Raw genomic sequence first — 16,103 nt, 5'->3', positions numbered from 1 at the left:
AGCAGTGTTGGAAAGTTTGGCTGTGTGACACTCTCTCTCTCTCTCTCTCTCTCTCTCTCTCTCTCTCTCTCTCTCTCTCTCTCTCTCTCTCTCTCTCTCTCTCATGTTGTCAGGCGTCGGTGGAGGTAACGATTAGTCATAGCGAGTGGGGGTTTGTTATCGCCTTCACATGGGCTGTAATGATTGGGCCAGTGGTGTATGAATGACCAATCAGCGTGAGGGTGACGGCCTGCGAGTGCCACAGTGCCGCCCGAGGTTCGTTTTACAGCGGCACAATGGTTGTTTATGCCTGTTTGTGTCGGTAATTGGCAGTTTTATGGACGCGTTCTCCTGTTAACTCGACATTTCGTTGCTATGTCATCATTTTTAGCGTTATTGTGATATTGACAGGTTTTTCTATTCTCATTCTTGTCCCCTTCCGGTTTATCAATGTTGTTATATTATTATACTTTATCGCGTTCGTTTTACTGGGGCGTTTACTGTAATTTCTCTCTGCGTTGTGTTGTTATTTTTCATACGCTGTAATATGTCAAAATTAACCCCTTCCCTAATACATCTCTCTTTGTGTGTCATTTTATCATGTATTATTAAACCAATATTGTTGTATTATTTGATTGGCAGGTTTATTGGCTTCCCCCTCTTGCCTGTGCCACATTTACTCTCTATTGTTATTGACATTTGCGTAAATTACAAGGGACTCAGTTATTGACGTTATTATTGCCGTGGGTGGTGGAGTGAGTGAACTGTACCCTCTCTCTCTCTCTCTCGTGTTTACATACCAGCGACGCTTCTCTGCTGGTGTGTGTGTGTGTGTGTGTGTGTGTGTGTGTGTGTGTGTGTGTGTGTGTGTGTGTGTGTGTGTGTGTGTGTGTGTGTGTGTGTGTGTGTGTGTGTGTATGTGTGTGTAATTAACGGTTTATTGAAAGAGCTTGGCAGCCAGGAGGCTGATATACAGTTACATGTTGGGGGAATGGGTTACGAATTACAAATAAGCCTTCACAAGTGACATAAGTGACACAAATAAGACATATAGTAACTTAGATGAGGATCAGCTCAAACTACAGTTCATTTCAACATAGTGACAGTGTAGGGAGCAGTGTTTACTGGGAGTGAATATACTGATTTATTACATGTTATTGATAATTTTTACAATGGTTGGGACTGGGCTGTTCTTATAGCGATCAGTTCGTGCACGTATGGGCTGGATGCGGTTGTGGTGTCGAACAGCAATTCTCGGACAGGGGATCTCAGGTGGTAGTAGGGGCCGGTGTCGGGGATGGTGTAGAAGCTTACCAAATTTGCAGTGTGTGTGTGTGTGTGTGTGTGTGTGTTAAAGATATTGAAAGGTTGTGTTGATTTTATTTTGTCATGTGTTGCAGTTAAAGATGGGGGGGGGGTTGGCAGTCATTCATTACTAGGAGGTGGGGAGGGGCACAGGTGGTCATCTACTAGGGGTGGAGGGGGTACAGGTGGTCATCTACTAGGGGGTGGAGGGGGTAACAGGTGGTCATCTACTACTAGGGAGGTGGAGGGGGTAACAGGTGGTCATCTACTACTAGGGAGGTGGAGGGGGTACAGGTGGTCATCTTACTAGGGAGGTGGAGGGGGTAACAGGTGTCAGCCTACTAGGAGGTGGAGGGGTACAGGTGGTCATCTACTACTAGGGAGGTGGAGGGGGTAACAGGTGGTCATTCACTACTAGGAGGTGGAGGGGGTAACAGGTGTCATTCATACTAGAGGTGGAGGGGTACAGGTGGTCATCTACTAGGGGGGTGGAGGGGGAACAGGTGGTCATCTACTAGGGGGTGGAAGGGCACAGGTGGTCATCTATCTAGAGGTGAGGGGTAACAGGTGGTCATCTACTAGGGGGTGGAGGGGGCAACAGGTCATCTACTAGGGGGTGGAGGGGTAACAGGTGTCATCTACTAGGGAGGTGGAGGGGGTAACAGGTGGTCATCTACTACTAGGAGGTGGAGGGGTAACAGGTGGTCATCTACTAAGGGAGGTGGAGGGGTACAGGTGGTCATCTACTAGGAGGTGGAGGGGGCAACAGGTGGTCATCTACTACCAGGGAGGTGGAGGGGGTAACAGGTGGTCATCTACATATAGGGAGGTGGAGGGGGTAACAGGTGGTCATCTACTACAGGAGGTGGAGGGGGTAACAGGTGGTCATCTACTACTAGGGAGGTGGAGGGGCACAGGTGGTCATTCTACTAGGAGGTGGAGGGGTTACAGGTGGTCATCTACTAGGGAGGTGGAGGGTAAACAGGTGGTCCACTACTAGGAGGTGGAGGGGTAACAGGTGGTCATCTACTAGGGGGGTGGAGGGGTAACAGGTGGTTCACCACTAGGAGGTGGAGGGGGTAACAGGTGGTCATCTACTACGGAGGTGGAGGGGTAACAGGTGGTCATTACTAGAGGTGGAGGGTTACAGGTGGATGATGCGGGTATTGATCGACAGGTGATATAGATGGTGGTAGTACAAGGTCTTACAGCTGGTGGAGTTGATTGTGGTGGTGGTGGTGGTGTAAGGTCCCGCAGATGGTTGTAAACACGTTGCTCACAGCTGGTGGTGTCGTCTTCTACCATCTAGTGTACTCTCAGCAGTAACTCCTTCACTACACGGAGGGAGGTAAAATAAAAGTTTAATTAATGTGAGGTGAGCAATTTAACTTTTATACCGGTGTCCGGGTGATGAAGGAGACAAGGGGTTGGGTTGGCGCACACACACACACACACACACACACACACACACACACGCAAAAAACATGACCTTCAGACGGTTTAATTCACTTCCAAACAGCTGCCTTGATAATGCCTGGTGATTTTTCTCCGACTAATGACTCAGTAATAATGCTCTTTGATTGGTTCGTTGGATTATGCCTGGGTTAGCAATTCGGTCAAGTGGTGTTTTTAATATATGTGTGTGTGTGGTCAATAATAATTCATGCTTTAATAATTTAAATTTGAAGGATGTGATTTATTTTCCTCTGGGTATGCTGTCAGTATGTTGTTATAAATTAATATGTTGGTTTATTTTATTGATGGCTAATAATTTAGTCTTGGTGGCGTTTATAGTGTTCGTTAACTTGTGTGTAATAATGTTGTTTTGATGTTGATGATTTTATGATGATTATTTTTTGTTTTTATTGTTAATTATTCAGGTATATTTTGGTTTAAGTTCATTATATTTTCTTAAGGTTCATTGTGGTGTTTTTAATGGCGTGCGAAGATGTTTACAACCACAGTATATCTTTCATTAAGCAGGGAAGATGTTGTCCATTGGGGAGATGTTAGTGGGATAGAAGCGGGTACAGAGCTCGCTTCTTGGCCTAAGGTCCTCTGGTTCGATCCCGGGGCTTTCCCATCCTATTCGGTTTTAAGTTTGGGGGAGTGAAGGTGGTAGTGTTCAGTGCTTGGCCTCGCTGTCTTCTTGCTTAATGTCGGCTTAGTGTGCAGTGTACTGTATCCACACTACTCTTAACGCCTCGCTGCCTTCTTGTTTACCGTCGGCTTAGTGTGCAGTGTACTATATCCACACTACTCTTAACGCCTCGCTGCCTTCTTGTTTACCGCCGGCTTAGTGTGCAGTGTACTGTATCCACACTACTCTTAACGCCTCGCTGCCTTCTTGTTTACCGCCGGCTTAGTGTGCAGTGTACTATATCCACACTACTCTTAACGCCTCGCTGCCTTCTTGTTTACCGCCGGCTTAGTGTGCAGTGTACTATATCCACACTACTCCTAACGGGCCGTCATGCCCGTGAGGTTCACTTTCACTACAGGATATGTTTGTGTGATGTTAGTGGATGATATTACCATGACAGTTTCCAGCAGTAATTTTCTCTCTTGTTGATAATTTTTTGGGGATAGCTGATTTATTTTATAGTAATAGTGAGCTGTGGAGAGAAATCTTGATATATACTTTTTTATATAATGATATATATCGGCCAGATTTGTAGTACTTAGATTTTTAAATGATATAAAGATCAAGTGTAGATATTGTAAAGAAAGACTGGGAGGGTTGTCAGAGGAGCAGTATGAAGGGCGTGTTGATGTGGTTCAGTGGAGCCTCCATTAATCTGTGGTGACAGCGCCAGTATAGCGCCCTTGTGCTGCACCATTACCGCACACCAGAAAGTATTTGAGTCAGTGATATTGGGTGTGTGTGTGTGTTTTGTGAGCACGTGCCTGGCTTGTCTGTCATTAGTGGGGGATTTTTACCTTCCTGTCGGTATGTGTGTGTATATTTGTGTGTTTTTTAATCTGTGTGTATTTTGTGTGTGTGTGTCTTTGTGTAGAGCTTTTTTTTTCCATCAGTTTATGCAGCCAAGGGACTTCTGGTTTTTTACCCTGAGCTCACAACAAAGTTTAGTGCCTCATACGGTATCAACAAACTTTGGTGCCATGAAGTAACAACAAACTTGTGCCTCGTAAACTGACAACAAGTTTTGGTTTGTAGCAAGATCACGAAATCGTTTGTCGTTTAAATGAAAAAAAAAAATCCGTGCAGAGAACTCGCTCAGCTTGGCATGTTGTAAGATCACAGGAAATCTTTAGTTACCTAGTTATTAAATCATAGTAAATTTGGGTTTGTTTTTAAGTTAACAGAGGACGATTTGTCTCAGGCACACACGCAACTTGTTTAGGATTACATGAAGATTAGCCCCCTTCCCCACAAGATTATTTCACCTGATGATTAACCACCTTAACACTACAAGGGGAGGTTAAGTTAAATCATCAATCATGTTATATTAGGTTGGGTTAAGGTGATTAATCTTAAGGTGTGAAATATACCGTAGGGGGGCTAATCTTCATGTGATCCAAGTTTGGTACATCATAAGCTAAACGTAGACTGTGTGTGGTGGCGGAGAAGTTATCGTCTGTCCTATACTTACTGAACACTCAATAAGCTGCACCCAGGATCTTTACCTTACACGTTAGAGAGTATTCATCGAGACTCTCCTCGTTGATAAGTCCTTTTGTAACCATGTATTAAGGCGTCCACTAGTGACTGACGGGACAATGTAATACAGAATCATGACTGTAAGAAAAAATTGCAAAAAAAAGAAAAACAGTCAGCCAACACACTCAAACTCCCACGCCAACCACCGCCTGTAAAAGAATCCTCCACGCCAAGCCACTTTTGTAATGGGTGGTAATTGCACTGTTGCAGGTCTCAAGATGTTATTATTGTTCCCAGTGGCCCTAAGTGGTCTGCTATACCCCCGCCAGGTGAGGTATTAGGGACGTCGCACTTGTGTGTGTGTGTGTGTGTGTGTGTGTGTGAGTGAGTGAGTGAGTGAGTGAGTGGGTGAGGACTCGGTAATTCACGTGGTTGTTATAGCTGTGGTGTCATTTGAGGTGTGATGGGGGGAGGTGACTGTAAATATTGTGATAAAGAATGTGGTTTATATATGTACTGTAGGGGAGAGTACTGCAGTGGTGTGGTGGTGAAATGTTTTGGGGATATGTGGCGAGCGACTGTAACTATTTCTGCTACTTCTACTGCCGCTGCTGCTTCTTTCCCTCTTCATTCATCTCTTTCCTCTGATTTCTTTTGTCTTTCTTTCCCTCCGTTATATCGCACTTCCTGGACACAAGTGGAGGAGCCTGAAGCTCTTGTGGTGGACTGTGATGATGGAGGGGGGAGGGGTAGAGTCCATGACGCGTGAAACGATTGTGTTGACCAAGTTGATCAGCACTTCAACCCTCCCCCCCTCCCCATGAGTACACACACACACACACACACACACACACACACACACCATCTCTCCTCTCTCTCTTCTGTCCCCGCAGTATTCCTTCTCTCTCCATCTTACACACCTCAATTTCCCCCCCCTCCCCACTCCACCGCCCTACCACCACCTCCCCTCTCCACCACCCCCTCCCCCTCTCCTCCCTCCCCCTCTCCCCCCTCCCCTTTTCCCTCCACCCCTTCCCTTTTTCCTCCACCCCCTCCCCCCTGCGCCGCCTAGCTCTACTTGCACAAAGACAAGTCTAAATCATGAAGGGGTGCAGGAGTTTAACTGTTTTGGTAGGAGTTTGAGGCAGATAATATTAGGCAGCTGAGGGGAAAGTTACAATCTGAGTATAGCCGTGTGTGTGTGTGTGTGTGTGTGTGTGTGTGTGTGTGTGTGTGTGTGTGTGTGTGTGTGTGTGTGTGTGTGTGTGTGTGCATGTGTGTGTGTTACTACACTCATATCACCCTCCTTGATATTCCTCTCTTCTCCCTCACTTCTCTTCCCCTTTTCCTCTCGTCCCCCCCTTCTCCCCCCTCCTCTCTCCACCTCTCTTCTGTACGTAGTGTGGAGGAACAGTACTTTGACTTCATGATAAACACTGCTTGCCAAGTTACTCAGTATATTCTAACCATCTCCCTCCCCCCACCCCATATGATGTCAGTAGATGCTTTGAATATATGGTAAACAGTAGCCATTCTTATGTAGATTAAGTAGTGAACATCATCTTGTGGTAGAGTTACTCGTTAAAGAGGTTTTTCGTGCACCTAGCGACTCTGAGTGTATGTTAAACAGTGTACAGTAGTAGTTCAGGTGTAAAGTGAGTGTTTTTATGCACCTGGTGAGTCGCTGGGTGTGAGAGAGAGAGAGAGAGAGTGAGGAGCATAAATCATGTAGTGACTAGTAGTTGATTTATAGCGTGGGTCGTGTAACACGTTGCTTGTGTAAATACTGCACGAGTGTCAACACGAATGATTGAGGACTCTTAAACTATCCTCAGTCTTTTACCCCAACTCCTTTTCCTTCCTTCCTTCCTTCCTTCCTTCCTTCCTTCCTTCCTTCTTTCTTTCTTTCTTTCTCCTTAATTCCTATCTCTTTTCTCCAGCCTTATTTCCTCCTCTCCTCCCCTTCTGCCACTACCTTCTTCCCCTCCCGTGTAATGTGAAGGAGCTCTCTGCTGGCAGTGTGTGTGCGCGCGTGTGTGTGTGCGCGCCCCTTAACCTTGTCTTCCTGTACTGTTAAATGAGACGTGTAATAGCAAGTTATCTCGTCGAACACTTTTAATGTCTGCGGTGGCTGCCTCTTACCCCCTTCCTCCTCCTGCCTTCCTCCTACCTCCTTTCATTTGCCTCTTCCCCCTCCCCTTCCTCCTCCTGCCTTCCACCTACATCGTTTCCCCTGCCTCCTCCTCCCTTTCCCTGCCTCCTCCCCCTTTTCCTCCTCTTTCCTTTCTCCTCCCCTGCTCCTTTCCTCTGTCTCTTCCTGCCCTTCTTTTCTCCACCTCCTCTCCTCCCTTTCCTCTTTTTCCTCCTCCCTTTCACTTTTCCTCCACCTCCTTCTCCTCTTCACCTTCTTTCCTCTGCCTCCTTTTCCTTTCCCCTACCTCCTTCTACCATCCTCCTGCCTCCTCCTCCCCTTCCTTTTTATCGCCACCTCCTTCCCTTCCCTTCCTTTACTACCTCTTCTCTTCCCCTTACCTCCTTCTCCCTTCCTCTTACTCCTTTCCTTTCTCATCCTCATCCTCTTTCTCTTTTTATTTTCCCCCTACTCCTCCTCCTAGCTCCTCCTCATCATCCTACCTCCTACTCGGCCTCCTGCCTCCAACTTCTCCTCGTAGCTCCTCCTTATCCTACCTCCTCGTACCTCCTCTTCCTTCCCTTTCTTATCCTTGTACCCCCTCTACCCCCCTGCCTCGTCCCGTGAGCTTGGCTGGTTGGCTAAGGCATGATGAAGGACGGGCGGGCGTGGCTAATTGGCAAGGGTCTCCCAGCGGCCGCCACCTCCTACTCTAGATCTGCCTCGCTGATAGCCCACTTTGTCGACTTAATTTTCTAGTTTTGAGGCGTAATGTATTCTGGGGCTGGGATAGAGGAGGGCCATAGGGGAGAGAAGAAGAGAGAGAGAGCAGAGCCATAGGGGAGAGGAGGAAGGAGATGGAGGCTGGGGTGAAGGGAGAGAAGAGGGAGGATGGGGTGGAAAGAGGATGATGGGGTGGAGGGAGAGGAAGAAGGATATATATAGGATGGGGTGGAGGGAGAGAGAAAGACGGAGGATGGGGCCAGGGAGAGAAGCTAAAATGGGGTGGAGGGAGAGAAGGCGAGGAAGGATGGGATGGAGAGATAGGAGAACAAGATAACGGAAGATGAGGTGAAGGATGTGGAAAGACACGAGGACGGGATGGGGAGGGAGAGGCACGACGAACCAAGCAGGTGGAGGACAAGGAAGAGGGAGAAAGAGGAGGACGAGGGAGAAAGAGGAGGACGAGGGGGCAAACAGGAAGACGACGACGGCGAGGAGGAGGGAATCTGGGCGCTGACGTGTTAGGCAGTTATCGCTGAGGGTAATCTTGTGGTGGTGGTGGTTGTGGTGGGCTGGTCAGGGAAGAAAAGAGGGGTGGGGGAGTGGTTATGTGACCGGTAATTATGATCTTGTCTAAGCTATTAAATACCGGGAGAGGTAAAAGGAGGGGGTCCGGCCATCCACTCCCCTCCCCCACTCCCTCCCCACCCCCACTCCCTCCACTCCACTCCTTCCCCTGCAACACTTGACAGTATCGTTGGTCAGTGTGTTTATGTCAGCTCTCGTGGTTCACCCTATTATGTATGCCACCTTTATCGCCCCCCCCTCCCCTTCTTACCTGGACTTTATGTGACCTGCGCTCTCTACCTGTGGTTTATGGGACCTGGTGTTATCAAGGGAGGAGGAGGGTTTAATGTGGTAGGGTTTATCAAAGGTTCATTGGGTTGTGTCCGCTGAGATGTATATTTTTTATCGTGTTTTATCTGGGTTTAATGTGCTTTGGTTTATCCAATTTTTATAGAGTTATTTTTACAGAATCTTTTGTGTCGTGTTTAGTTGGGTTTAATTTGGTTTCTAGGGGAGTTTTGTCATGTTTTATCAGGGTTTAAGGTGGTAAAGGGATATCAAAGGTTTATAGAAGTGTGACTACAGGTTTTTTTATCGTGTTTTAACTGAAATTTATGTTATGGGGGGTAGTGGGGGGACTAGTTTACAGGGACATAACTCTACTGGGTGTAGCTAGTGTGTTATTTATGCGTGTGAGGGTTTAATTAAAGGGGTTTACTGCGTGAGGTTTAGGTTAGTTTTAGGTGGATTTATTTTGAGTTTGATTTGTGGTTTATCACTTGTTCAAAGGGCACAGCAGCTTCCCATCCAAACCTTCTTCTTCTGTCTCTTCTTCTTTTCTTCTCTCTTTCTTCTTCTTCTTCTTCTTCTTCTTCTTCTTCTTCTTCTTCTTCTTCTTCTCTCTTTCTTCTTCTTCATCTTCTTCGTGGCACCCCCAGTCGATCCAGCTGAGAATGGGTACCTAACTTTATTTGGGGAAGTGGAGGCGGTCGAGTGCAGTGCCGGCTGTTCCTAACGGGTCGTCATGCCTATTAGATCCACCTCCACACCATCACACTAATTCAACAGATGTGACGGTTTATCCACCCTCATCCAACAGTCACCCTCCCGTCACTGTTATATTACCGCCACCCTACAGTCACTTATGTTACCGTCACCCTCCTGTCTCTTGTTATATTACCGTCACTGTTATATGACCATCACTACCGTTATCATACCACAGTTACTGTCACCAGCTTCACCGTATACCGTCACACGCACCCAAAATTTATAAGTGATTTTTTGTTTTTTTTTGGCCGCAGCGACCTCCTCAGTATGGTGGCGCCGCGGGCAAGCATATTAGCGAGATACGGACGCAGCAGGGGCCGTGCATGAATGAATTTTAAGGAGCATTAATTGATAACGTCGGGAGGTACACTAAGTTGTAGTTGGCATATGTCTTAGCCCTCACTCACCCTCAGGCGCTTAAGCTTCCGGACCCATTGTGTGTTTGGGTGTTCGATTCCGTGGTTGTTCGGGTGTTCGGATCCGTGGTTATTCGAGTGTTCGGATCCGTGTGTTCAGATTCATAGTTGTTTGGTCGGGGGTTCGGATCTGTGGCTTTTCGGGCGTTCGGAAGTCTGTGGATTTGTGGTTGATTTGTCGCGTGAGCTCAAGCCTGTAATTTATAAGCACTTAATTTACTTGTCTGTTGAAACCACACGACTTGTTATGATGTAATGGGGGTGTCGGAGGGGTGGGGAGGATGGTGGGTGGGGAGAGACAGGGGTTGGGAGAGAGATTGGGAGGGTGGGGGTGTGATGTGGTTGGGGAGAGATGGGTTGGGGGGGGGTGAGGGGAGGAGGATAGATGGAGGTTGGGGAGTTATGTTAGGGGAGAGATAGGGGTTGGGGAGGGGTGTTAGGGGAGAGACAGGGGTTGGGGATGAGGGTTAAGAGTAGATGGGGGGAGGACTGTGTGTGTGTGTGGCTGATGTATTTTAATAAATTTTGTGGAGGTTCGAGGTGGCGTAGGGTTAGACAGTGAGGTTGTATCCTGTATGAAGAGGAGGAGGAGGGGAGGGGGATTGGTGAGTATGTAATGATGTGTGGGGTTGCGTGCGTGTGTGTGTGTGTGAGTGCGTGGTCCTGAAGGTATAGTCACCCCACCAATTCATTAAAGGGGGAAGCTCAAGATTATATACACCGTTTGGTAAATCACCTTTGTTAGAGTTTATGTGGTGTGTGTGTGTGTGTGTGTCGGGGATTATACAGCTGCCATCTCTCTCTCTCTCATATCTTTAGCTCTTCTCCTCACCGCCTTCCTCTATTGATCTCTCAGTGGACCTAAAAAAATAAAACAGTATTATAACTTTAATCTCTCTCTGTTTATTTACATTTATTTTCCCTTACACACACCAAAAAAAAGAGACGGAATGGACAGTAAATTTAACTTGTTTGTATATATACATTTATCTTCTCTTCCCCCCAAAAATAAGTAAATAAATAAATAAAATGAAAACACTGGCTTAAATCTCTCTCTCTCTCTCTCTCTCTCTCTCTCTCTGCTTTCAAAAAATATATAAATAAATAAAAATATTACTCACGCGTCTTTTATCGGACTTGGCATTCTATTTACTAAATTGTGGAGGCGGAAGCGATCAGAGACACCGTCCAGCATTGTTTATTGACGATGGAGGAGCTAAGAGAGAGACGGTCAACACTGGGTAGCTCAACGATACAGTAATGCCAGGGATTGATTCTTAACGAGTTTTCATTCAGCTGACTCGAGGCGCAGATTTCAGCAGTGTGTGTGTGTGTGTGTGTGTGTTTTTGTGTGTGTGTGTTTTTGTGTGTGTGTGTGTGTGTGTGTGTGTGTAGCCAGGAGGAAGGAAGGAAAGGAGAAGAGGGGGCTTGAGAAATAAGGAAGAAGGAGGAGGAGGAGGAGGCGGGGAAGAAGGTTTGGTGGTAGTTCAAGCAAATAATGGTGTTTTGGCCGGGGTAATGTGTGCCCTTCCGTGATGGTGGTGCACACACACACACACACACACATCCGGGTCCACATACATACATACATACACTCGCAACTACTTAAAAACACATACAAATGCATCTCTCTCTCTCTCTCTGGCGGTTTGGTTTGAGGGCGTGAGCTAGTTATAAGCCTCCGAAGCCTGATTGCTAGCCATAAATAGGGTGTGTCAGCGGGTGTGTAATTGTTCATTCAATAGCTGTGGTTTTGAGGTAAAATGCCGTCATCTGGGCGTGGGACAGCCGCTCATTACCGGGCCTCACCGTGTTATTACCTGCAGATATATCATTCACTCCTGGGCTCTCTCTCTCTCTCTCAATCTTTTCTCTTCCTCCTGCGTTCTCTTACTTTCTTTTTCAAGTCTAGCTCTCTCGTCTTCTGCCACTTCACATTTTCCTTCCCTCATAACTTTGCAGTCGGCCAGGCAAACAACTTTCCTCCCTCCCTCCCTCCCTACCCACCCGCATCACCCACGTCGCCTCCTTCCCCTCTCCTCCTTGTCTTACCATCACGTTTTTCCTCTTTTCTTGTGTCTTTCTCCATATCTTCTTTTGTCACACCCTCATATTCCTTCTCATCTTATCACGCTAATACTACTGTCACTCACTCACTCACTCACTCACTCACCTTGACAGTGTAGTTCCATTTTAGGTGTCTCTGTGTCATTCCGTTCACGTCTCGCCTGTCCCTCCTCCCCTGCGAGTCTGTCTATCTGTCTATTTACCATATTCTGTCTTCGTCTTCCTTTCTTCCTCGTCGTCTGTGTGGTCTCTCATCTCCTTCATCCTAGCTCGTGTTTCTTCCCTTAACACCAGCTAGGGAGGGTGCAAATGGTGGATGTTGTGAGAGGGGAAGAGGTATCAACACCTGTACAACACCTTTCTGTCACCTCATTATACACAGCTGCGTGTTAACCACCTGCTCTCCTACACCTTACACGCACCTGCCTGTCACCCTTATACACACCAGCTGTCTTTGCCACCTCTATAACCATACTTATCTTGTCGTGTATTGCCGGTGGGTGAAGCATCAAGCCCCCAGGGTGAATGTGTGGCTGACCTCAGGAGCATTGATGACTTCCTCCTGTGTCAAGTTTGTTTACGATTTAAGAAATGACGAGAAGAAAAATAATTACGTACAGGAGACATGGTGAAGATTGCAAGTGTTAAGGGCCTATACTGTTTTAATTTATTCACACACACACACACACACACACACACACACACACACACACACACACTAAAAGTCTTGCTCGATCGGGGAACTTTGTCGATTAAGCCGCAATTAGCAGCTAAGTTTTCGTCGGCCAGGGGGTCATTACCTCGGGTTTTCTCTTAGGTGGGCATAAATTAATACAGTTTATTCAATGTAACCTAATTTAACTAACCCACGCTAACTAGACCAAACTGGGGCACGTGAGACTGTTGGATTGTTCGTTCACATTTAGGTATATCGGAGTAAGGTGTCGTAGTCATACTAGCTGTACAGTGTATTGGTATATTTCGTCTATGCTTGAAAGGTATAAATATTTAGGTCAGTAGGTTAGTGTGGAAGCGTGAATGGGAGGAGGAGGTAAGATGTTGGTGACTTTGGAGGGAAAGTCATCATGAACTGTGTGTGTGTGCGTGCGTGCGTGCGTGCGTGCGTGCGTGCGTGCTGGGAGGGGGGGGGAAATCTCACCTGTACACCAGATCGTTGTCTCGGTTAATGACGGATGTGGCTTCGTGCTCCGCCGGTCTCACCACCGTCGCCGCTCGGCCTCAGGTACACACAACAAGGCAGCCCAGCGTTGGTAATAGATGTCATTTCTTACTCCGCCGCCTCTCACTCATTGTTTTCTGGCGTCACATAGAGTACTCTTACGCAGTTACCTGGCCAGAAGCACCGGTGTTTTGCGTCTTTTATTTCGTTGTATTTCACTGTAAGGATCCGTGAGTGTTGCTTTGTATTACCGGTAATAACACCATGTGTGAGAAATGTGAAGCGAAATGTGTGTGTAATAATGGTGTAATGACTGGTGGTGGAGCGGCAGGCGGGTCTTGCTGGTCCAACTCCTTCAGGTGGTTCCTGCCGCTGCGGGCTGCCAAACCACCGCCAGACACCACGCTACCGCTACCCTCTAATTATTATAACTCACCACGAAGCTTTTTTTGACGGGGATGAATTAACCGAGGGAGAAAAAAAAATGATGTGGGGATGTAAATTAGAGAGGAGGAGAGTGTGGACTAATGACTGCTTGACTTGTGGTGGCGTGAATGTATGTCCGAGTTCCGGGGCTCAGATGACACGCTGCCCCAGACACTTAACATCTACCAGGTGTAGGAGTGATGCCCCGCCCTCTTAACACTCACCATCCACCAGGTGCACGAGTGATGCCCCGTCCTCTTAACACTCACCATCCACCAGCTGCACGAGTAATGCCCCGTCCTCTTTAACTCTCACCATCCACCAGCTGCACGAGTGATGCCCCGCCCCGCCCTCTTAACACTCACCATCCACCAGCTGCACGGTGCACGAGTGATGCCCCGTCCTCTTAACACTCACCATCCACCAGCTGCACACTCACCATCCACCAGCTGCACGAGTCACCATCCACCAGCTGCACGAGTAATGCCCGTCTTCTAACACTCACCATCCACCAGCTGTGAGTAATGCCCCGCCAACAACTTAACACTCACCATCCACCAGCTGCACGAGTGATGCCCCGTCCTCTTAACACTCACCATCCACCAGCTGCACGAGTGATGCCCCATCCTCTTAACACTCACCATCCACCAGTGCACGAGTAATGCCCCGTCTTCTTAACACTCACCATCCACCAGGTGCACGAGTAATGCCCCTTCTTCTTAACACTCACCATCCACCACTTGCACGAGTGATGCCCCGTCCTCTTAACACTCACTATCCAACACTATATTGATGTGTTGCTCCTCTCCCTAACATTCACCACTCAGCCCCAGCAGTAGTGGTGGGGGTGTTCCTTGCTCGCCTCTCCCGACTCTATACGGTGGAGGGTGTAGCTCTACGACCCCAGACATCCTCCTCCTCCACATTGTTGTGTGTTGCCAGTGATCGACGATGGTTTTGTCTTAATGTGGTTCACTCGAGCACAGTTTACGAGACACATACACCGACTTTAAGACACATTTCTCCCTCTCATGGGGTACCAGTCAGCATCACCCGGATAATTGTATGAATTAGCCCTGACAATTACAGAACTTTTTGCTCCATAAATACATATATTTTCAGGTCTGGTTGGCACGTAATGAGAGGCTTTACAAATAACACACTAGTTCTCTTTTTTTTTTTTTTTTTTTTAGTTTTCATTGTTGATCGTGGTACAATTGCCGAGTGGTGGTTTATAGTGGCGGAGGCGAGGTGGTGCTGGGCATATTTCTCTTTCTCTAGTCTATCGCTTTCTCTTTATCTCTATCTTTCTCTCTTTCTATATATCTTTTTTCTCAATTTATCTATTTTCTCTCTCTCTCTCTCTCTCTCTCTCTCTCTCTCTCTCATTTAGTTATTGATAGCCGAGTTACGTGTTACCAAGGTTATCTGTCGACCTTGGTGTTAACTGTACATTGTAGTGTACTGCCTTAATACTGTGTACACTCGCTGGTGGAGGCTGGGTGTCTTACAGTCATATATGTACACTTTCTGGACATGTGTACACCGTGTTGAATTATGATTACGGTGAAAGTGTACATGTATTATAATGGCTCACATGAAGACTAGCCACCCCCCTCAAGCTTACCTCACCTGATGATTTAACACCCTAACGCTACCCGGGGAGTTAGGTTAGGTTAGGTTAGGTTAGGTTAGGTTAGGTTAGGTTAGGTTAGGTTAGGTTAGGTTAGTCATCAGATGGAATTAGCTACTGAGAGTAATCATTTTGTATTCCCATGTTTGTGGGGTTTTTATTTTTTTTATTTTATTTATTATTTTTTATTAGCGCATGAGTTTCCCGGTTGGGTTTTGTTCACTAAATATATGCATTTAATTCTGTACAAGGACCCCCCTCCCCCCCACCCCTCCCTCCCGTTTTATTTCACTACTGACATGTAATTTAACTGGGATTATTCGGTGATATTTTTGTTGCTCGTCGAACTAGAGATTTTCATTGTAATTAAACCGTATGTTACGCTGTTTTATCCAGTCAATTGTGTGTATCTCATTTTTTATCTCTACAAAAAACAAAAAAACAATGACAGGGTTATTTTATTGTGATGATGATGATGATGATGATGTGTGTGATAATGAAGATGATGAGGATGTATGTGGTGCTTCTGATAGTGATGGTGTGTGTGTGATGGTGATGATGATGATTATTATTATGGTGTGTGGGGGAACGTGTTTGTGAGACAGACAGAGGTAAAAGAGGTAAAGAGGTAAAAAGAAGACGTACATAAAGAAAGAGGAACTGGCAACACAGATTAGAAAAGAATATAAGATAAAGGAGGAACAAGAGTAATGGGAAGAAGTGTGAAGGCAAAAGAGGTAAAAAAAAAAACGTTGAGAGGAGGAGGAAGAGGAGGAGGAGATGGGGCAGTAAAGGGGAAGGAGGAGATGGGGGTGAGGGAAGAGCTGGGGATTAGGAGGGCAGCAGTAAGAGGAGGAAGAGAGTAGGTCAGTGGTGAAGAGGTAAAGACTGTTTAATAAAGAGGGGCTCAGTGAGGAAGACTCCCGGAAACGTCACCAGCATCACTACCATCCAGCCCAGCACCGTCATCCAGCACCACTACCATCATCCTTACCAGCACCATCATC

The sequence above is a fragment of the Homarus americanus genome, unplaced genomic scaffold, assembly GCF_018991925.1.
Source record: "Homarus americanus isolate GMGI-L3 unplaced genomic scaffold, GMGI_Hamer_2.0 scaffold43456, whole genome shotgun sequence".
Classification (NCBI taxonomy): domain Eukaryota; kingdom Metazoa; phylum Arthropoda; class Malacostraca; order Decapoda; family Nephropidae; genus Homarus; species Homarus americanus.
Note: the sequence above shows the minus strand (reverse complement) of the source record.